The following is a 23,655-nucleotide window of genomic DNA, read 5'->3' on the forward strand; positions in this document are numbered from 1 at the left end:
CCCAATTAAGGCAAAAAACCCTCGATTCCTCGAGGGGGGGTGGCGCTGCCTATATGTGAGCCGCCGCTCTAGGCCTCTTACATCCGATGCCCAGGCTCCAACTTCATGAATTACAGGCGCAATTTCCCCCAAATTCAAACACTGCCTTGCAAGTTTACTCTTATATACAGATGGTGACAAAGCATTGCTGAAAAAATATATTTTTTACCGGCGGGTATTAAGTTTTCAGTAGGAGCTCAGGGAAAGTGCGACTGACTATAGCCGCAGTTTCGGAGCCCCCCCCCTCTCTCCCCTTTTATTCTACATTTCATTGGAGGTACTTGCACAAAAAGTACGAGACAATAATGCAATCAGAGGGCTAACAGTGGGTGACAAACAACACAAACAGGCTCTTTTGCCGATGATATTCTTTTTACCTTGACAGAAGCAGAGAGCTCCGTTCCAGCCTTATTGAGGGAAACTTGAAACATACAGTACTATATCTAATTTTAGCCTCAACTTAAGTAAATCAGAACTCCTTAACATCAACACTTCGCAGCACCACATACAAATGCTAAAAAGCGAATACAATATAACGATATGCACATCAGAAACTAAAATATTGGGAATCTATTTAAACCACTTCCCCACAAGACCTATTTAAACACAACTACCTTAACTTAAAAACAAGATATAGCTAGAGACCTATCTACCTACATGGAAAAACAAACCCCTCACATGGCTAGGCAGAATTGGGGGTGGTAAAGATGAACATCCTACCTTATACTTTTACAAACACTCCCATCCCACTCCAGAGAGGTTATATGGAGCAACCTCAAAGTATACTAGAACAATTCATTTTGGGCGGGCATTAAACCTAGAATCCCTAAAAAAAACTATGTACCTCCCTAGCGATAGAGGCGGACTGGGAGTACCCAACCTATCAGACTACAGACGGGCTATACTACTTCAACATATAGTTGAATGGGCCCACAACACCAATAACAAGGCGTGGGTGGAACTAGATAGGCCACATCTTTAAGCTCAATAATGTAAGCTCCTTAGCATGGACCTCGCCTCCAAACAGACCCAAAATTTTAACTAAATTCCCAATTGCATCAGCAACACTAGCAGAATGGGATAAACTTCTAGCTACAAGCACTCACATCTCTTCCAAACACAGCCCCCTCACGTCCTTCTTGGAAAAACCCAGAACTCCCTTATAACAAATTAGGTCCCGGATTAAGTAACCATACAGCCTTAACATGAACCTCCACCCATGCCCTAGTGGAAAACGCAAAATAAAACCACATCCAGTTTAAAGGAAACGCATGGTGAAATCTCTCCTCCTGGTTTCACTACACTCAACTCATTTCACTATATTTCCCACCATAAGCACAAAAAAGGACTAGGCAGGGACATAACACCTTTTGAGAAAATATGCATTATGGCCCACACACCTAAACGCCTCATCTCAAACCTATATAGAATCTTGAGGATACCGGACACAGACATCCCTTCCAACATACACATTAGCATGGAACAGAGATACCAATATAGGCACCGACACTTAATTATGGCTGAAGTCCTTCACTACTACTAAAAGGTCCTCAGTATTTGCCCAAATACAGGAAATGCACCTAAAATGTCTCTGCAGATGGTAATCTTACATCAGTTCAAATCCCACAAAATGTTCCCCAATTTAAACGCTTCATGTTGGAGGGGGTGCAGAGAGGAGGGCTCTCTTCACCATATCTGGTGGTCATGTCCGAAGCTACATAATTTCTGGACGGAGGTTTCTTGAGAAATCTCGGACCTACTAGCCATGCAGGTTCAGATCACTATTGACAGCTTCTTCTTCAGATCAACTCCCAAACGAGCAGTCCTGCCCAAAAAGCACTCTGGTAATAATGATAACTGCGGCCAAAAATGAATCCCCAAACACTGGAAGACACAAATAATCCTACTTTTCAGGAATGGAAAAACCCACGTAACAGAACTCATCACTCTAGAAAAATTCCATTACATCCAAACACATAACCTTGCCACACATAAGATGATACAAGCTATCTGAATAGATCTATTTAGACTTAATAGTCACTGGAAGAAACTATTAGTTTTTATTTCCTTCTCTTTCCCTCTCCCCCTTCTCTCTCTTTCTCCCCCTCTTCCTGTCCATCCCTCTATGCCCCATGTCACCCTAGTTCAGCATCAGACCGTAATCCCGAACAGGAAAAAGGTGTTTGGTGACTATCAGCGGACGTATAAAGTGAGATGGCAGGCAAAGTTCTGTCTTACGATTTTGATACATTTAACTATATCCTCTGCCTCTCAATCTTCAGCAAATGTCTTTTTTTTCTTTTTTTTCTTTATAACAATACTATCATTGAGTCGATCACTAATTTCCTTGCACCACGATCAATGTTATAATAGGAATCTTTCAATGATGTATGCTTATCAATTATTTCAATAAAGCTTGTTTGAAAACAAAAAAAAAAATACCAAATGCTCCAGCATTGAAATTATTTGTGTTTCTCACATTATTGAAGGGCTCTAGAATTACTCATTCTTTAATATTAGATCTATTAAAAACTTGCACAACCTGAAGAAATAATGTAATATATAGTTGAAAATGAGAATCTAGTTTTTTCCTCTAAGACATTAAAGTTAATCAATCTTTAATATTGTCTTAAATGAATAAATTAACATTTAATTTGAAATATTTTTCCTTTTACCATAAAATAGGTATATCCAGTTGCCATAAGTGTGATATGTGGAAACTTGTAATTTCTATACTTCTATTGTAAGAAAAGAAAAAACTATACAACTGATACAACAACTCATAACACTTACACCAAGTCCAAAATTGATTGGTGTTTATAGAAGAGTAATTTACTTAAATAATTGTGTAAATATTAATCATTAAAATATTTAACGTTTTGAGTGATTTGATTGAGTTAATCTTTTATTTTTTTGTTTTGCAAATTGGTAGGTTTATAGAAAAATAATTTAATGTTTGAAAGATGAAACCAAGCAGCATATATTAAGAGAAACCAAGCAGCATAATTAAGAGAAAACAAGCAGCATATATTAAGAAGGGAAACCAAGCAGCATATATTAAGAGAAACCAAGCAGCATATATTAAGAGAAAACAAGCAGCATATATTAAGAAGGGAAACCAAGCAGCATATATTAAGAGAAAACAAGCAGCATATATTAAGAAGGGAAACCAAGCAGCATATATTAAGAAGAGAAACCAAGCAGCATATATTAAGAAGAGAAACCAAGCAGCATATATTAAGAAGAGAAACCAGCAGCATATATTAAGAAGAGAAACCAAGCAGCAATATATTAAGAAGAGAAACCAAGCAGCATATATTAGAAGGGAAACCAAGCAGTATATATTAAGAAGGGAAACCAAGCAGCATATATTAAGAGAAACCAAGCAGCATATATTAAGAAGGGAAACCAAGGCAGCATATATTAAGAGAAACAAGCAGCATATATTAAGAAGGGAAACCAAGCAGCATATATTAAGAGAAACCAAGCAGCATATATTAAGAAGGGAAACCAAACAGCATATATTAAGGAGAAACAAGCAGTATATATTAAGAAGGGAAACCAAGCAGTATATATTAAGAAGGGAAACCAAGCAGCATATATTAGAGAAACCAAGCAGTATATATTAAGAAGGGAAACCAAGCAGCATATATTAAGAGAAACCAAGTCGCATATATTAAGACGAGAAAAAACTGATAAAATGTGTTTTCTTAATTTTGTGGGACCACTTAACAGTTTCATAATCAAGTAGGATTCAATTATAGAGAAAATAAAAAAATATTGAAGACTGAGGGGACAGATTTTACTATAGAAGTATAATTCTATACATAAACAAAATAGTTATTAAGTTTGTCTTTCACTCTTAAATGAACAGAAATGTATAATTAGTTTAGTGTTGGGGAAACTTTAACACACTAGTGTTCCTTAATACATCAGCATTACTTAGAAAAAAACTAGCTAAAAATATAAAGTACTCATTATAAGGAAACCAGATACTTGTCAAATACATTTGGCTCGTATAATCAGTAGAAAACAATCAATTGTGGACTTGGTGTAAGTGTTATAAGTTGTATCAATTGTATAGTTTTTTTCTTTTCTTAAATAGAAGTATAGAAAATTACAAGTTTCCACGTATCACACTTATGGCAACTGGATATACCTATTTTATGGTAAAAGGAAAAATATTTCAAATTAAATGTTAATTTATTAATTTAAGACAATATTAAAGAAGGATTAACTTTAATGTCTTAGAGGAAAAAACTAGATTCTCATTTTCAACTATATATTGCATTATTCTTCAGGGTTGTGCAAGTTTTGATAGATCTAATATTAAAAAATGAGTAATTCTAGAAGCCTTCATAATGTGAGAAACACAAATAATTTCAACTGGAGGCATTTGGTATTTTAACTCCATAATTTACAAAGGACCATCTAGTAATTAGCAAAAAGCTATAGAGTATCTAGGGCAGATTGTGCCTATCCCCTTTTCTTTCCAGGGTCCTTGATCGTAAGAATGAATTATTACAGAGAAACAAGGTATATTGAAAACTTCTGCTTGAGCACCCTACAATAGCATCAACATTTTATTTAGATTATTTCATGAAGTGTTACCATTTATTTTATTTTAAAATGAACTGGATAAAATAAATACCACTTGCAATTGCCACAGAAACTTAAAATTTCTTCAATCTCTTGTCAAATCTCAGGGTTTTTAGGGATCAGCTATTTACTCACACCACTATAGAAGAGCCAGACATATTCTGGAAAGTGCTTTACCTTGTCCCACGTTAGCGTGCCATCTCTTGAGTTATAAATGTTTCCATGTATTCTTTTATTACAATAAAATATTACTATTTGAATTTAAGTTAATCTATGTAAATATTATAAAGGGAGATTGCAAGTTTAAAAGAGTAGTATGGTTACTAGTATGAACAGCAAAACATGTTAATGTATTTGGCAGTCGCAATGTATCCGAAAATCAAGTAGTATCCTGTTTTAAATTGATATCATTACTTGAATAACTAAAACATTTTTGTTTGTTTTTTTTGGTGTAGTTATCTGTACCAAGTTCCATAGTTTTTATATTAAAACATTATTTTTCATTAGAAAATATTTTAAAAACATAAAGATCTACTTTTAATCATGTAATAAATCTTAACAAACTTTCTTAAACAACATAAAAGTGACGTGTAACATTACCTTGATGATGAAGATTGATGAAATGAAAGCTACATATATTGACAAAGTATTGATTTAGGCTGCTACTTCATGTACATCTAGTTGTTGTTTTTTGCTTTTTCGTGTGGCTAATACAGGGTGTTGGCTATCAGAGTGTCCACAACAGACTAATGGACAGCCCAGCAACATTTTTTTTTCTTAGATTAGAGTTTGGATGGGGTTTATATAAGTGGAGCACTCTTTACATTTTAAAATACAAGTCTTTGTACTGTTGAAACATAAAAAGATTATTTCTTTATTTATTTTTTTAGCCCCTTCACTGCAAGAAATAATAAAGGCTGATAAACACCTTACTGTATTTAACACTCTCAATGCAAGAAGAATTGAGGCTGATCATAACCTGTATACCTTTCTGTATATTAACACTCTCTATGCAAGAAAACAGATTCAATACATAAAGCAATGACACACTATTATGCATCTAGTACAAAGACAAACAATAAACATGTGCTTAGAAATAAATACAAACCAATGCAAGAAAACTGCTAAAAACTTAGTAATTTCAAACTAAAATAAATAAGCCAGGTATTAAACTTAGATTGATACCAGTAAAGATATTTAATGCTGTTGATCTTAATTACCCACTGTTATTTTCTAGAAACAGAAATATAAATAATGTATTATGTTTAGAAGTAAATATGTAATAAATATGTTACTTTGTGTTATATGAAGCTTGAAATGGAATCTTCTGTAAGAAATATATTTAGGGTATGTTAACTTTGTTACTATAATTATTTCAGTAACAGAGACAAAGTCACATATAAACTAGAACTGATATTATTGATCTAACATTATCCTATTTTATAGACTCAGTTGAACATAGCAGGCCTTATAAAGAGTGACGTTACTATATTTAGTGGGGCACATACTAAAATGTTACAGAAATATATCAAGCATACAAATATCTAAAAAATTAAAATTAAAAATTCTTCTGCATCCATTTGATATATTACAAAATATACAATATATGAATCTTGTTTAAAATATATAAAATTATATAGAGTAAATGTATGCATAATAAACATGCATGTTGTGTGTGCCTGCATATAGCATGCAAACGATAAATGAGACCTCTATAAAAGTACGGCTAAATACATTTAGCTATTTTATTATAATTATAAATTTGCTAATCTAAAAGTTAAATATTATATATCCCATATACTTTAATAGACGATTTTGCTGTTAACTCATATCATCTTATTTCATTATTAAGCATATTTCATTATTTTTATTATCTTAAATCACAAACATACATTTATTAAGAAAGGGTGTTATCAAATAACCTTTACCACATATCCTTTTGGCTACTAATATGGGGAGATGCATGGGCACCCCCGCCCTGTGACATCATTTTCTGTGTACCTCAAGTCTGTGTGTTTATATATATATCTTTTTATACCTACTGTTGATTTCACATAAATGTTAGAATAAACATATTATTTTAAACAGATAGGTAGATAGATATATATAGATAGTCTTATTTTAAATCTTTAAGTCAACTGTACATTAATGTTGTTGGTATGGGTGTTTGATGGTAGTTTGTGTATAAATGCATTTATACACAAGGTAAAGAGTTGAACTGTGGTTTTAGTGTGCTTTTATATTTGTGATTGATATGGTAAAATATAAAATGATGTAATGTATGTAAAGTGTATTGTTCAGATATAATTTATATATAAGTTATTTAAATGGGATGGGACATAAGTTAATGTATGACCCAATTGTGCAAGTTTATGACAGATTTAACTGTATTATTGTAAGTACTTATGTTGATACAAGTCTCTAATGTATTTTTAGTATATTATATACATATTTATGTCCATACATTTATTTCAGTGACATACTTAATATACTTAAAATCCCTAGTTTTTATTTGTAGCAGTTGTAAATTTGTGTGTAACTGTATGTAAATAAAAATTGGAAGGAAAGCTAATGTATGTTGCTCTGTGTAATAGCTAACTATATATATATATATAATATATATAATATAGTATATATATATATATTATAATATATATATATCTATTCATTACCAATACTATACGTACATCTACGTTATGTGAATCGTATGATTTGATTTTGCACTCAATCTTATTTGTTAATAAATGTGTTTGCAACTCTGAAGTTTAAACAAGTCTGTCTTTTTGAAAACTTAACAAACATAACAAATCCTAGATAACTCAAATAATTTGGGGGGTAAACGTCTATGCAGATTTTAACTAAATAAGTAAGTTGTTTATATTTTCCTTTATACGTTAGGTAAAAATGTCCTACACTTTTAACATACAGAGTCCTTAATCTATTGTTTTAACCATGAATGGTGGCTCCTGAGAAGGATTATTATTATAATTTGTATAGTATTGCAGAATTCTGTAGAGCTGGGGTTAAGTCTAGTTATAATTAGAGAGTTTTCGTGTTACTAGCATGGGTGGTCAGCTTTCGTTGCCTGGTAACTTTGTTCATGGTGCAGCTTCTTAAGACTTTTTGCTTCTTAACTAGATGTTGCAGGGGTCACCCTGCATCCTGCTGCTTCATAAAACAGCCCATACTGTTTAAATCTACTATTTATGTGGTTGATGAATGGGGAATGAGAAATAGTAAGGGAGTGGACGTGTTTTGAGAGAGAAGATAGCCAAAATGTGGTTTCTGGAAATAAATTGGTAATCCTCTCCTTAATTAGAGAGCTTTAAGGGCTGATATGTGAGCCTTCACTATACCTAAAGCTTCACTTACTTTAAATATGTCTTCTTGCAATCCCTGGAAGCTGATGGTTAGGAAAATATTATGCAACTAGGATAGCACTCCCCTTCACAAATGAATTGTGTGATTTAGACAGTTACTAGAGCACATGGTCCCAAAACAATATCCAGGGAAAGTGCATGGAGGTAAAAAGCAAAATATATACACACAAAAAAAAGAGAGAGGGGAAAAAGTAATAAGTGGATCTTGCCCTACACTACCCCTTGCACAATAAATTCACTCATTGTTTATAGCAAATAACAGGTCACACCAGCATCTTCAGATACTAAATGTCTTTGTTAATAGTACAAGAGTACAAATAAAATCCTAGAGATTGCATTGAATTGCTATAAAACTGGCATGCCTGTGGAAAAATATAAATATGCTCATATTACACCATACCTAATATAAATATGCTCATATACACCATACCTAATATACATATGCTCATATACACCATACCTAAATATAAATATGCTCATATACACCAAACCTAATATACAAATGCAGTTTGTCCTTAGTAAACAAAATGAAAATAGACTCATTTTGATATAAGCCAACAAGTGCATTAAGTGGATATATTATTAGTATGAGAGGTTAAAAATCACTAGCTATATTAAATGGGTCACAATGAAAACACATTGCTGTTGTAAACTGTGTAAACTAATGGTAACATAAGTTTCATTAATAAAAGTTAAGCTTAATTACTTAGGGGCGTATTTAGGTTTGTGTGCAGCCCTAGACACTCAAAATTCTGCTGCCCCACCCATTTACTACATAAAGTCTACATCACGCTTTTGGGGGCAAGGTGGGGGTTAAATTGCTGATCTTTGGATGTCACTGGGAATGTGAGAATTAAATTATTGTTTATTTTTGACTTACTGGTAATGAGTGAGTTAAATCACTTTGCTATGGTTAATGTCAAAAAGGAGGATATATCACTTGTTCTTGTACAGTAGTACAGGATGATGAATTAACTGTAACTGCTTTGCTGATATAGAAGAGAGGGTGCGGTGCATTTGTGTAGTGCCTCATTTATTCTACATTTTAGTAATAAACACATTTAAACCTAAATGACAACAGTTGTACACTAACGGGCAATCTATAGTGAATCAAGCAGGATGCACAGTTAATTAATCGATACTCACTGCTGCCATTGGCTTGGCCCCACAGTCACCACACTCACTCATACAACCACATGTGAAAACCCCGGCTGGGCTGCGCGCATTTCTTCCCTCGCCTTCCCCAGACCCCTGCCCTCACTCAGCTCAGACCCCCTCCTGCCCTGCAGCCCTCCTACCTCTTCACAGTATGTATTGGTCAGGACTGGAGTCAGGACTCAGGTCGCCGGTGTGCTCATTTCAGTGACAGTCAAGTCACGCAGTACTGTACCAGTCAGCCACAGAACGCACAATGCACTGTGTGTCTCAGATAGGCGGGCACAGCACGCCCACATAGCAGTAGGAGGAAGTTGCACTCCCACATAGCAGTAGCAGGAAGTTGTACCTGCTCTAGGCAACCCCCTGCTGCTTACACAAGTGCCTGCGATGACCAGGCTAGCTACTGACCTTATTTATTTAAATCCTGGGACAGTGGCCAACATATTCAGTGCAGACAAGTGCCGCCCCCCAAAATCTGTCTACTAGGCACCGGCCTTTTCGGTCTATGCCTTATATGCCCCTGTACTTAGTGTAACACTTTACAATAAAAAGTATAAAAGGAGTTTGTTGTACACATATTGTCATTCAAGGCAGGATTGCTAAAAAGAGAGGTTTTAAAATAAGATAGAAAAATATTTCTATAAGAGATTTATTTATTTTTTTATTAAGCTAAGGATAACATTACTTAGTTTAAAAGTTTTAGAATTAATTATTATAAAAGCCAGTTTAGATGAATAGCATAACTTACATACTCACACCCAAAAGATAAGGGAACAGCGATTTTAAAGTTTCACGCCCACAACCACCCTCACCCATCCCCAACCGTTTACTTAACACAGCAATATGTATAGATGAAATTTATGTTGTATGTTACAGAAATGTGGTCAGAGGTAGTAAATGCAATGTTTTAAAAAATATTGTAAAAATATTGTAAAAAATATTGTATTTACTACATTTGTTTTTTTTTTTTTAAAAAAAGATAAACAGTTTTGCGACGTGTTATGCTTAGCAGGGACTCAGTCATGTGGTAAAGGATGCCTGTTTTATTTATTTAATCAATGACTTAACATTGTGAGATATAAGCAAGCTGTTCATACATATTACATTTGATATCCTTTTTTTTTTCATGACATGCCTTATTAAACTATTGAAACATTAATAGAGGATATACAGGGAGTGCAGAATTATTAGGCAAGTTGTATTTTTGAGGATTAATTTTATTATTGAACAACAACCATGTCTCAATGAACCCAAAAAACTCATTAATATCAAAGCTGAATAGTTTGGAAGTAGTTTTTAGTTTTGTTTTTAGTTATAGCTATTTTAGGGGGATATCTGTGTGTGCAGGTGACTATTACTGTGCATAATTATTAGGCAACTTAACAAAAAAACAAATATATACCCATTTCAATTATTTATTTTACCAGTGAAACCAATATAACATCTCAACATTCACAAATATACATTTCTGACATTCAAAAAACAAAACAAAAACAAATCAGTGACCAATATAGCCACCTTTCTTTGCAAGGACACTCAAAAGGCCTGCCATCCATGGATCTGTCAGTGTTTTGATCTGTTCACCATCAACATTGCGTTGCAGCAGCAACCACAGCCTCCCAGACACTGTTCAGAGAGGTGTAACTGTTTTCCCTCCTTGTATAATCTCACATTTGATGATGGACCACAGGTTCTCAATGGGGTTCAGATCAGGTGAACAAGGGAGGCCATGTCATTAGATTTTCTCTCTTTTATACCCTTTCTTGCCAGCATACGCTGTGGAGTACTTGGACGCGTGTGATGGAGCATTGTCCTGCATGAAAATCATGTTTTTCTTGAAGGATTCAACCTTCTTCCTGTACCACTGCTTGAAGAAGGTGTCCTTCCAGAAACTGACAGTAGGACTGGGAGTTGAGCTTGACTCCATCCTCAACCCGAAAAGGCCCCACAAGCTCATCTTTGATGATACCAGCGCCAAACCAGTACTCCACCTCCCACCTTGCTGGCGTTTGAGTCGGACTGAGCTCTCTGCCCTTTACCAATCCAGCCACGGGCCCATCCATCTGGCCCATCAAGACTCACTCTCAGTTTCATCAGTCCATAAAACCTTAGAAAAATCAGTCTTGAGATATTTCTTGGCCCCAGTCTTGACGTTCAGCTTGTTGTCTAGTTCAGTGGGTGGTCGTCTTTCAGCCTTTCTTACCTTGGCCATGTCTCTGAGTATTGGCACACCTTGTGCTTTTGGGCACTCCATGTTGTTTGCAGCTCTGAACTATGGCCAAACTGGGTGGCAAGTGGCATCTTGGCAGCTGCACGCTTGACTTTTCTCAGTTCATGGGCAGTTATTTTGCGCCTTGGTTTTCCACATGCTTCTTGCGACCCTGTTGACTATTTTGAATGAAATGCTTGATTGTTCGATGATCATGCTTCAGAAGCTTTGCCATTTTAAGAGTGCCTGCATCCCTCTGCAAGATATCTCACTATTTTTTACTTTTCTGAGCCTGTCAAGTCCTTCTTTTGACCCATTTTGCCAAAGGAAAGGAAGTTGCCTAATAATTATGCACACACTGATAAAGGGGTGTTGATGTCATTAGACCACACCCCTTCTCATTACAGAGATGCGCATCACCTAATATGCTTAATTGGTAGTAGGCTTTCGAGCCTATACAGCTTGGAGTAAGACAACATGCATAAAAGAGGATGATGTGGGTCAAAATACTAATTTGCCTAATAATTCTGCACTCCCTGTATATATTAAGATTTTATATCTCCCTTTTAATAGAATACAATATCAAAGTATATATATATACCTTTTTTTTAATTAAATAACATTAAACTTAATAGTTTTTTATAAAGCTCATAATCAACAATATCAAAACATATACGCTTAATAACCCCTTATAACCTTTTAATCCAAATCCTAATAAAAAACAATTTAATATAAATTTTATATCAAATTCATATTAAAAACACATTTAAAATATTGATTTTATATCAAATTCGTATCAAAATCCTCTTTTTATATCAATTTTATATCAAATTGATATAAAAAAGGGCCGTAAAAGTGGGAGTAGAAAGGGGCGGGTTTAGGGGAGGAGAAAGGGGCATGTCCACCTGTCAAAAAAGTTTGACATAACCTCCATACTCTTACTACTAGTGTCCATGTCTGAAGTAGGATCTTCTGAGTCAGAGAGACCCTCATCAGTGGAGTATACAGCAGTATGTTGCCGGTCATTAGAAATTTCATCAGTATTATGAGAAGTTTTAAAAGACCTTTTACGTTTATTTGAAGGCGGTATAGCAGCCATAGCCTTCTGTATCACATCAGCAATATAATTGTTCATATCAACAGGGATATCATGTACTTTAGATGTTGAAGGAACAACAGATACTGTACTAGAACTAATAGAAACTATTCAAAAGCTTATCATGACAACTGTTACATACTACAGCTGGAGATATAATATCCACTAGCTTACAACAGATACACTTATTTTTGGTAGAACTGTGGTTCAGGCAGTGTATGGTTCCTACAGCAGCTTCTGAGACAGGGATCAGATTGAGACATCTTGTAAAATCTAAAAAAAGAAAAAATACGGGGGGCGTGTTCCGTGCATCGTTCTCATAGGACGCATTTTCTGTAGGCCCCAAAAGATTTCCTCAATAATCCGCCAATTATTGGCTTCTATCAGCAAGAACAAAAGCATATTAAGTTGAAAATTTCATAGATCTGGTATCTGGGACCCAAAATCATTTAATTTTGCTGTTTTTAATGACATTGGGGCCTCAAATTGGAGAAAGGCCTAAGGCGGGCGGCCTATTGTCAGTATCCCCCCCCCCCCGCCGGGAATAGTGCTATCAGAGAATTCTGGCTTACTGAATCTCTTCAAACATTTATATATCTAACTGGACTCTAATTTTCCGACAACATCTCAGGAGATATAAATAATAGGAGGAATTCTCTTTTTACATCTCATTATAACAATGACCAGTATGGGATAAACGGAGATACAGACATCACCTTCTATCATTCCATGGAAAGACTGGAGAACATCTTTGAAACATTACTTGACAGAGGGCACCATATGATTACTTGTTGAACAAAATTTGTACTAATAGTGTACCAGCAATCAACGAGAGAGATCCCTCTGATCTTAGCAATCAAAAATGGCGCTGGCTTTATATGGAGCCCATAACACCTAATACAGAACTTTGCAAAAATTTATACAGGTCATCAAAGCAGTATACTCTGTTACGGAGAATCACAGACACTAATGGGACCCTAGACTCCATCCAAACTGCATGCTTACCAAAGTAACAGGTCTAGGTCTTTATTCAGAATCGGAGACCACTACCCGACACCACCAAGCCATCCCATCATACATCAGCACACTGCTAGAATGCCAAACAAAGCTTCAAATAATGGACTCAAATCAAACACACGTCGTGCTTCTCAGAGAATCAGATGGGGGCTCCCAGCCGGACGAGATCACAGAGACGAAGCACATTAAAGCGATTGATGCCTCAAAACAACAGGATATCTTAGGCAAGGGTTTCACTCACAAACATGATGAGACGGTTATTCCTCACACAAACTTAAGGCAAGCTGTTTCACAGCAGGCTTTAAAGAGGCCAAAAGAATTCCACGATCTGTCCTTAGATCGATGGTTTAACATTCCAGTTGAGATTGGATGGCGGAGATATCCACCTGCCTCAGGTGGGGACATTATACACTTCCACAGTGATGAACATTTCCCAAAAATAGGAGAGGGGTAGCCTGCAGATGCCCCTTTTGGACAGTATACCTCAGATTCGACTGGTCCTATTGGGGATTATTACCTGTTATTGTTCAATATATAAATAGCTTTATTTCCATGACTCTAAGGGTACAAAAAATTTGCTTAACTCTATTTATTATTGACTAATGTTGGTAGGTGGGAAGGTGCATTAGAGTAGACTACATAAGTTCATATATAAGGTATAGTTTAGGATTGTGATAGGAAGTATTTGAGTATGTTTATTATACCCAATGTGATTACCTAAGTAAGTTACGATGTGTTGCAAGGTTTATATACACATATTTTCCTTTGTAGTTCAAGGTCTGCCTTCTCACTCACATCACAAGGATACTACTACTAAAGCTATTTATTCGGATCGCTGTCTTAAAACAAATAAGTTAGTCCTGACAGATCGATCAATGTCAGATCGATTAGTCTTGATAAAGGCCTGAGTGAAGGGCCGAAACGCGTCGACCTACTGGTAAGCACTACTCCTTATATTTTTTCTATATTGAACATATTACACTATTGGTATATATTTTTTACAGGGACATTTAAGAACTATGCGAACAATAGGATAATGGAACATTAAACAGGACACCAAGAATCTTTTGAGAATCTTCTTCACCAAGCACATAAGGTTTTTTATATTTTTTTATATTTTTCATACTATTGGATTATATACTAATACAATTTATTTTATTTATATCATGGGATTACAACTATCATAACTGGATTTGATTCACTGGGATTTGCAACATTATTTTTGCCACATTTACTATTCCTTATTTGTGTCACATTTTTTAACACATTTTTAACATATATATATATATATATATATATATATATATATATATATATATAATTTTTTTCCTCATCTTTTGATTTTTATTTTTTTTCACATCATATATTAAAAAATATTTTTGAAGTTTTTTGAGGTTTTTGAAGTTTTTGTAACCAATTATCTGCCATTATCTTTGGCATTATTTTATCATTTTTTATTTCATCATCTTTGGCAATATTCTATCATTTTTATCACTCACCATTTAACCACTTCATCACCATTTCATCATTTTTTGCTTGGCAATTTATTTGAATATTGTTGACTGTACATTTCTCTTCATCATTTGTTTTACCAATTTGATTACCGGAGTAACTGAAATGGATTGTAGTCTGTCATTATCATATTGACTTTCTTCTTCTACTAAAGGTCTCATTGGAGCAGATCCCTTCCTAGACCATTGAGTAGTAATTATCAAGACCATCAGGTCCCAGTAGCATTTGTTAGCTAACACCATTGTTTCATTATTTTAATAGATAATTTATCATTTACTATTTTATTGTGTAATTTTAAATCATGGATCCATGAATAGCTTTTTCATTATCATTTTCAACTTTTATGGTTATTAAATAGATTTTTATGCGATACATTTTATGTGATATATTTTTATGTGCATTATCTGATAGCTCTGTGCACCATAACACACGCCCACTGTCTTTACAGTTAGCCACCTTCATACTATTACCTCGGCCATAGGCGCTGTACACACATCCACACTAAATCTTTCTACTCCCATGTCTGGGCATATGCACTTTTTCGCTAGCCAGCATGAAGATAATACCACTGTTTCATAGTCTTGGAGCTTAAAATATAGCTCCAAGTATATCTATTCGCTTTGTTTTTTATCTCGCACAGATATCCTCAACCCAAAAATACAAGGTGTTGCATATATGTTACTAAATCCCAGTTACAATTCTAATCTCCATCAGTTCCCCTGTTAAACCCAAATCCTTTCCCTATATATTTTTAATACAGATCACATGTGAGTTTGTTACAGGCCCATGAGAGGCCTATACAGATATAAATAAATCTACCTCATATCACTCACACTGTCATAGGCCTAGATTTAGAGTTTGGCGGTAGCCGTGAAAACCAGCGTAAGAGGCTCCTAACGCTGGTTTTAGGCTACCGCCGGTATTTGGAGTTAGTCAGGAAAGGGTCTAACGCTCACTTTTCAGCCGCGACTTTTCCATACCGCAGATCCCCTTACGTCATTTGCGTATCCTATCTTTTCAATGGGATCTTTCTAACTCCGGTATTTAGAGTCGTGTCTGAAGTGAGCATTAGAAATCTAACGACAAAACTCCAGCCGCAGAAAAAAGTCAGTAGTTAAGAGCTTTCTGGGCTAACGCCGGTTTATAAAACTCTTAACTACTGTGCTCTAAAGTACACTAACACCCATAAACTACCTATGTACCCCTAAACCGAGGTCCCCCCACATCGCCGCCACTCGATTACATTTTTTTAACTCCTAATCTGCCGACCGCCACCTACGTTATCCTTATGTACCCCTAATCTGCTGCCCCTAACACCGCTGACCCCTGTATTATATTTTTTAACCCCTAACCTGCCCCCCACAAAGTCGCCGCCAGCTACCTACAATAATTAACCCCTAATCTGCCGACCGCAAAGCGCCGCTACTTACGTTATCCTTATGTACCCCTAATCTGCTGCCCCTAACACCGCCGACCCCTATATTACATTTATTAACCCCTACTCTGCCCCCCACAACGTTGCCTCCACCTGCCTACACTTATTAACCCCTAATCTGCCGAGCGGACCGCACCGCTATTATAATAAAGTTATTAACCCCTAATCCGCCTCACTAACCCTATAATAAATAGTATTAACCCATAATCTGCCCTCCCTAACATCGCCGACACCTAACTTCAAACATTAAGCCCTAATCTGCCGACTGGAGCTCACCGCTATTCTAATAAATGTATTAACCCCTAAAGCTAAGTCTAACCCTAACACTAACACCCCCCTAAATTAAATATAATTTAAATCTAACGAAATTAATTAACTCTTATTAAATAAATTATTCCTATTTAAAGCTAAATACTTACCTGTAAAATAAATCCTAATATAGCTACAATATAAATTATATTTATATTATAGCTATTTTAGGATTTATATTTATTTTACAGGTAACTTTGTATTTATTTTAACCAGGTACAATAGCTATTAAATAGTTAAGAACTATTTAATAGCTAAAATAGTTAAAATAATTACAAAATTACCTGTAAAATAAATCCTAACCTAAGTTAAAATTAAACCTAACACTACACTATCAATAAATAAATTAAATAAACTACCTACAATTATCTACAATTAAACCTAACACTACACTATCAATAAATTAATTAAATATAATATCTACAAATAACTACAATGAAATAAACTAACTAAAGTACAAAAAATAAAAAAGAACTAAGTTACAAAAAATAAAAAAATATTTACAAACATCAGAAAAATATTACAACAATTTTAAACTAATTACACCTACTCTAAGCCCCCTAATAAAATAACAAAGCCCCCCAAAATAAAAAAAATGCCCTACCCTATTCTAAATTACTAAAGTTCAAAGCTCTTTTACCTTACCAGCCCTGAACAGGGCCCTTTGCGGGACATGCCCCAAAGAATTCAGCTCTTTTGCCTGTAAAAAAAACACATACAATACCCCCCCCAAACATTACAACCCACCACCCACATACCCCTAATCTAACCCAAACCCCCCTTAAATAAACCTAACACTAAGCCCCTGAAGATCTTCCTACCTTATCTTCACCATACCAGGTTCACTGATCGATCCAGAAGAGCTCCCCCGATGTCTTGATCCAAGCCCAAGCGGGGGGCTGAAGATGTCCATGATCCGGCTGAAGTCTTCATCCAAGCGGGAGCTGAAGAGGTCCATGATCCGGCTGAAGTCTTCTATCAACGGCATCTTCAATCTTCTTTCTTCCGGATCCATCTTGCAGACCTCCGACGCGGAACATCCTGCTGGCCCGACGGACTACCGACGAATGAAGGCTCCTTTAAGGGACGTCATCCAAGATGGCGTCCCTCGAATTCCGATTGGCTGATAGGATTCTATCAGCCAATCGGAATTAAGGTAGGAATATTCTGATTGGCTGATGGAATCAGCCAATCAGAATCAAGTTCAATCCGATTGGCTGATCCGATCAGCCAATCAGATTGAGCCTACATTCTATTGGCTGATCGGAACAGCCAATAGAATGTGAGCTCAATCTGATTGGCTGATCGGATCAGCCAATCGGATTGAACTTGATTCTGATTGGCTGATTACATCAGCCAATCAGAATATTCCTACCTTAATTCCGATTGGCTGATAGAATCCTATCAGCCAATCGGAATTCGAGGGACGCCATCTTGGATGACGTCCCTTAAAGGAGCCTTCATTCATCGGTAGTCCGTCGGGCCAGCAGGATGTTCCGCGTCGGAGGTCTGCAAGATGGATCCGCAAGAAAGAAGATTGAAGATGCCGTTGATAGAAGACTTCAGCCGGATCATGGACCTCTTCAGCTCCCGCTTGGATAAAGACTTCAGCCGGATCATGGACATCTTCAGCCCCCCTCTTGGGCTTGGATCAAGACATCGGAGGAGCTCTTCTGGATCGATCGGTGAACCTGGTATGGTGAAGATAAGGTAGGAAGATCTTCAGGGGCTTAGTGTTAGTTTTATTTAAAGGGGGTTTGGGTTAGATTAGGGGTATGTGGGTGGTGGGTTGTAATGTTGGGGGGGGTATTGTATGTGTTTTTTTTACAGGCAAAAGAGCTGAATTCTTTGGGGCATGCCCCGCAAAGGGCCCTGTTCAGGGCTGGTAAGGTAAAAGAGCTTTGAACTTTAGTAATTTAGAATAGGGTAGGGCATTTTTTTATTTTGGGGGGCTTTGTTATTTTATTAGGGGGCTTAGAGTAGGTGTAATTAGTTTAAAATTGTAATATTTTTCTGATGTTTGTAAATATTTTTTTATTTTTTGTAACTTAGTTCTTTTTTATTTTTTGTACTTTAGTTTATTTCATTGTAGTTAATTGTAGATATTGTATTTAATTAATTTATTGATAGTGTAGTGTTAGGTTTAATTGTAACTTAGGTTAGGATTTATTTTACAGGTAATTTTGTAATTATTTTAACTATTTTAGCTATTAAATAGTTCTTAACTATTTAATAGCTATTGTACCTGGTTAAAATAAATACAAAGTTACCTGTAAAATAAATATAAATCCTAAAATAGCTATAATATAAATATAATTTATATTGTAGCTATATTAGGATTTATTTTACAGGTAAGTATTTAGCTTTAAATAGGAATAATTTATTTAATAAGAGTTAATTAATTTCTTTAGATTTAAATTATATTTAACTTAGGGGAGTGTTAGTGTTAGGGTTAGACTTAGCTTTAGGGGTTAATACATTTATTAGAATAGCGGTGAGCTCCAGTCGGCAGATTAGGTGTTAATGTTTGAAGTTAGGTGTCTGCGATGTTAGGGAGGGCAGATTAGGGGTTAATACTATTTATTATAGGGTTAGTGAGGCGGATTAGGGGTTAATAATTTTATTATAATATCGGTGCGGTCCGCTCGGCAGATTAGGGGTTAATAAGTGTAGGCAGGTGGAGGCGACGTTGTGGGGAGCAGATTAGGGGGTTAATAAATATAATATAGGGGTCGGCGATGTTAGGGCAGCAGATTAGGGGTACATAGGGATAATGTAAGTAGCGGCGGTTTACGGAGCGGCAGATTAGGGGTTAATAATAATATGCAGGGGTCAGCGATAGCGGGGGCGGCAGATTAGGGGTTAATAAGTGTAAGGTTAGGGGTGTTTAGACTCGGGGTACATGTTAGAGTGTTAGGTGCAGACGTAGGAAGTGTTTCCCCATAGCAAACAATGGGGCTGCGTTAGGAGCTGAACGCGGCTTTTTTGCAGGTGTTAGGTTTTTTTTCAGCTCAAACAGCCCCATTGTTTTCTATGGGGGAATCGTGCACAAGCACATTTTTTAAGCTGGCCGTGTCCGTAAGCAACTCTGGTATCGAGAGTTGCAGTGGCGTTAAATATGCCTGTACGCTCCCTTTTTGGAGCCTAACGCAGCCATTCTGTGAACTCTCAATACCAGAGGTATTTAAAAGGTGCGGCCAGAAAAAAGCCAGCGTTAGCTACGCGGGTCGTTACCGACAAAACTCTAAATCTAGGCCATAGTTTCTTGATTCCCTTCCCCTCAGCTCCACTTATCTTTTTGAGTTCCCAATACTACTTATACTTATTAATACGATTCAAGAGAGGTCTGCATAGCTAATACTGGAAACAAAAGAGAAATACACTGAATTAAAGAACGTGATCTTTTGCATTAAACTTATAATGAATATGTATATACCATGTTTTTCCAGAGTTTGTACAATGTACCGTATTGGTGATATTTTACTTTGCAACCTCTCTGACGTATATCTTGTACATTCAATTTATGATGTGTATCTTTATATAATTTAAATTAAGCTCTTTTGAAAATTAAAAAAAAAAAAAAAGAAGAAAAATAACATTAAACAGAAATATCTTATTTCCACATATAGCAGTTTCAGGAATGGGAAAAAATGCAAATGCTAAAATTGGCAAAAAAATCAAATAGCATAGCCCTCTTAGCATAAAGAAGGCAAAGAGTGTATACGAAGTGAGGTAAAATAAAACTAAATTTTTTGGCGCCAAGTATGATGCACAACGCAAAAGGAAGTTGAGAAAATTTTTGACGCCAACAAACATCCGGAAATGACGCAACTCACGTCATAACAAACACAATTTCCCTCCAAACAATCTAGCGTCAACTAAGTCGCAGGAAATGACGAACTTGCGTCATGACAGATGCGCATTCACGCCCAAAAAAATTCTCACACCAAGAATGACGCAATAAATAACTAATTTGCCTGCAAGTTTTCCAAGAAAAAACAAGCTAAATTGAAAAAAAGACTATACCCCAGGTAAGACAAACTTCCTAAACATGATTCCCATATTGAAACTGCTGGACTGCAAAGGGAAAAAAAACATAGACCTGACTCATGGCAAATATAAGTAAAATACATATATTTAAAACTTTATATTAAAACATAAAGCTTCATACCATAGCTGAGAGTGTCTTAAAATAATGATACATACTTACCGAAAGACACCCATCCACATATAGCACATAGCCAAACCAGTACAGAAAGCTATCAGCAGAGGTAATTGTATATAAGAGTATATCGTCGATCTGAAAAGGGAGGTAGGAGATGAATCCCTACGACCGATAACAGAGAACCCTTGAAAAGATTTCCTGCGAGGAAAACAATAAAATCAAACAGGCGATACTCTCTTCACATCCCTCTGACAAACACTGTACTCTGAGAGGAATTGGGCTTCAGAATGCTTAGAAGCGCTTATCACAGAAGAAATCATAAAAATCAAGTACAAACTTACTTCACCACCTCCATAGTGAGGCAAGTTTGTAAAAACTGAATTGTGGGTGTGGGTGAGGGGGTGTACTTTATAGGCAGTTTGAGGGTTGGGGAAACTTTGTCCCTCCTGGTAGGATTGTATATCCCATCCGTCACTAGCTCATGGGACTCTTGCCAATTACATAAAGAAATATAGGTTTTCAGCCCTATTTTTAGCACAGAGCAGATAATTTCTCAGTACTTAGACTCTCAATATTTTTGCAACAGGGGTTTTCAAGACTTTTTTACACCTTATTGAATTTGTCACCTAACTTCTTTGCAAGTTTTTCCTAGACAATTTTGGAATCATTATTTTATGTTGCACATATGTAAGACACTTTTAAATGGCCACATATGACATATTGAAGGTGGTGTTTACATACAGGGAGTGCAGAATTATTAGGCAAAATGAGTATTTTGACCACATCATCTCTTATATGCATCTTGTCTACTCCAAGCTGTATAGGCTCGAAAGGCCCTACTACCAATTAAGCATAATTAGGTGATGTGCATCTCTGTAATGAGAAGGGGTGTGGGTCTAATGACATCAACACCCTATATCAGGTGTGCATAATTATTAGACAACTTCCTTTTCCTTTGCAAAATGGGTCAAAAGAAGACTTGACAGGCTTAGAAAAAGTAAAAAATAGTGAGATATCTTGCAGAGGGATGCAGCACTCTTAAAATTGCAAAGCTTCTGATGCGTGATCATCGAACAATCAAGGCGTTTCATTCAAAATAGTCAACAGGGTCGCAAGAAGCTTGTGGAAAAACCAAGGCGCAAAATAACTGCCCATGAACTGGAGAAAGTCAAGCGTGCAGCTGCTCAAGATGAGCCACTTGCCACCAGTTTGGCCATATTTCAGAGCTGCAACATCACTGGAGTGCCCAAAAGCACAAGGTGTGCAATACTCAGAGACTTGGCTAAGGTAAGAAAGGCTGAAAGACGACCACCACTGAACAAGACACACAAGCGTGAAACGTCAAGACTGGGTCAAGAATATCTCAAGACTGATTTTTCTAAGGGGTTTTATGGACTGATGAAATGAGAGTGAGCCTTGATGGGCCAGATGGATGGGCCCGTGGCTGATTGGTAAAGGGCTGAGAGCTCCAGTCGACTCAAACCGCCAGCAAGGTGGAGGTGGAGTACTGGTTTGGGCTGGTATCATCAAAGATGAGCTTGTGGGGCCTTTTCGGGTTAGAGGATGGGTCGTTAAGCTCAACTCCCAGTCCTACTGTCAGTTTCTGGAAGACACCTTCTTCAAGCAGTGGTACAGGAAGAAGTCTGAATCCTTCAAGAAAAACATGATTTTCATGCAGGACAATGCTCCATCACACGCGTCCAAGTACTTCCACAGCGTAGCTGGCAAGAAAGGGTATAAAAGAAGAAAATCTAAATGACATGGCCTCCTTGTTCACACTGATCTGGAACCCCATTGAGAACCTGTGGTCCATCATCAAATGTTGAAGATTTACAAGGAGGGAAAAACAGTACACCTCTCTGAACAGTGTCTGGGAGGCTGTGGTTGCTGCTGCACACAATGTTGATAGGTGAACAGATCAAAACACTGACAGAATCCATGATGGCAGGGCTTTTTGATTGTCCTTGCAAAGAAAGGTGGGCTATATTGGTCACTGATTTGTTTTTGATTTGTTTTTGAATGTCAGAAAATGTATATTTGTGAATGGTATGAGATGTATATTGGTTTCACTGGTAAAAATAAATAATTGAAATGGGTATATATTTGTTTTTTGTTTAAGTTGCCTAATAATTATGCACAGAAATAGTCACCTGCACACACAGATATCCCCCTAAAATAGCTATAACTAAAAACAAACTAATAACTACTTCAAAACTATTCAGCTTTGATATTAATGAGTTTTGATGGGTTCATTGAGAACTTGGATGTTGTTCAATAATAAAATGAATCCTCAAAAATACAACTTGCCTAATATTCTGCACCTCCCTGTATATGGTCTAGATTCATTAAAAGCTTGATTCACTGCTTATGTATAGTCCATCTGCAGTGGGCAGGGCACAAATTTACTTATGTATTTAATATTAATTTTAAAACATGATAGAGTACGCAAAATTGTTAAATAATTCAAACACAATGGTTAATGAATAAAGTAATAAAGCAAAGTCACTTATTGAAAGTTCAAGATGGTATAGGGCTCAACAGTCCCTACAGTCCGATTGTATAGTTCCAGGAACGGATTAAAGAAGAAGTTCATTAGTCACTGTTTCATAGTCTTGGAGCTTACAATATAGCCCCAAGTATATCTATTCGCTTTGTTTGTATCTCCCACAGATATCCTCAACCCAAAAAATACAAGGTGTATGCATATACGTTACTAAATCCCATTTACAATTCTAA

The sequence above is a fragment of the Bombina bombina genome, chromosome 1, assembly GCF_027579735.1.
Source record: "Bombina bombina isolate aBomBom1 chromosome 1, aBomBom1.pri, whole genome shotgun sequence".
Lineage (NCBI taxonomy): Eukaryota > Metazoa > Chordata > Amphibia > Anura > Bombinatoridae > Bombina > Bombina bombina.